This window comes from Etheostoma spectabile, chromosome 15, assembly GCF_008692095.1.
Source record: "Etheostoma spectabile isolate EspeVRDwgs_2016 chromosome 15, UIUC_Espe_1.0, whole genome shotgun sequence".
NCBI lineage: Eukaryota > Metazoa > Chordata > Actinopteri > Perciformes > Percidae > Etheostoma > Etheostoma spectabile.
The window spans coordinates 26,075,101-26,076,514 of NC_045747.1; the positions used below are offsets into that span (position 1 = coordinate 26,075,101).

The 1,414-nt window shown below is 39.8% G+C and overlaps 1 protein-coding gene across 2 annotated transcripts in view; it reads left to right on the plus strand.

Moving 5' to 3' along the window:
- cemip (cell migration inducing hyaluronidase 1) overlaps positions 1–1,414 on the plus strand; it is a gene marked incomplete at its 3' end in the record, with an annotated part of 254,772 nt that overhangs the window by 216,572 nt on the left and 36,786 nt on the right.

Consider the following 1,414-nt stretch of genomic DNA (forward strand, 5'->3'; position numbering starts at 1 on the left):
CCAAATATGTCTGTCATATACGGGTGCATACAGTACGACCACACCAAATATGTCTGTCTATACATTTTTTCTCTCTGTGTAAACCCTCCATCAAAACAGTGTTACTGTCTGTCTGAAGTTAGAATGTGTAAAAAATAATAACAACTAGGAAAGCGGGGCAAACATGGCAGACTTTTCAGCACTGAACATTTCAAACTTGCCATAGCTTGTGTTGTTCCAGTTGTTTTTGGCGCTGCTGCTTCCTACTGCTCTCTTCTATTTCCGGGTCAGAAACCATGGCAGCTGAGTGGGGAGGAGCGGTTAGAACCTATGGAGCATGTGCAGACGTGTACCCTGAGCTTACCCAGGTTAATGCATATGCAGCACACACACAAATACCCCGGTTACTAAAGGAGTTCTCTAGGTATGTTGACCAAGGTATGGGAACTCTGATTTTAGCTGGGGTAAGGTGTTTGGATGGCGTTTGAGAATTAGATTAAGACTAAATCAGAAGTGAAAACAAGGAAGCAGTGACATACTTATTCATCTTTTTTTTTAAAGATTATTTTTTGGGGCTTTTCCCTTTATTGTGTAGAGACAGTGGATAGACATGAAAGGGGGATGACCAACAGCAAAGGGCTGCTGCAGGACTCAGCCAACATGGGGCAAACGCTCTTACTGGGTGAGCTAGAGGCCGTCCTATTTTTATTAATCTTTAAGAATGAATTTGAAACCTCATCCTACATGGTAAAAGGTTGGAACTTTTAAAAGGAATAAAGTAGTCTGGGCCTTACAGTAATGTTAAAATAATTGTAATATCCACCTTACAAACCTTCCTAAGCTTGAACAATGCTCTGGTCATAGACCATATCTACTTTCTACCCACTAATAGAAGGCTAAGAGCTTCTTAATTATGATATATTACAGACTTTTTATTGTTTTTGCTTACTCAGTGCATCATCTATACCGTTACCATGACCACTGATGCTCTCTTCAAGTGATGTTATAACAAAAGGAACACACAACACACTCACACACAGTACAGAATTGAACAGGTGTTGATGTGCTGCGTATCCACTGATAGAATGGATGAATTTGTCTTCCTTATGTGCAGTATGTCTGTATTTATTTTTATCTTTGGCCTCCATAAAGTCTGACAGCACAGTCAGAACTAGAATGGCTTTTGTGGCTTTATAGTATCTCAGCCTCTGTTAACTCATCAACACTGCTTTTTATTCTCAGTACAGTTACCTCTCTTTCTGGAACTGTGAAAACAGAAAAGCAGGCCAACTTTACTCATGTGGTGTAATTATTCACATTACTGAATCATGCAAATGACATTCATACACGTTTACACATGTACATACGTACATACAGACAGACAGACAGACAGACAGACTGAAGTGAAAATAATGGGTAGACGCTCAGTCTAGGT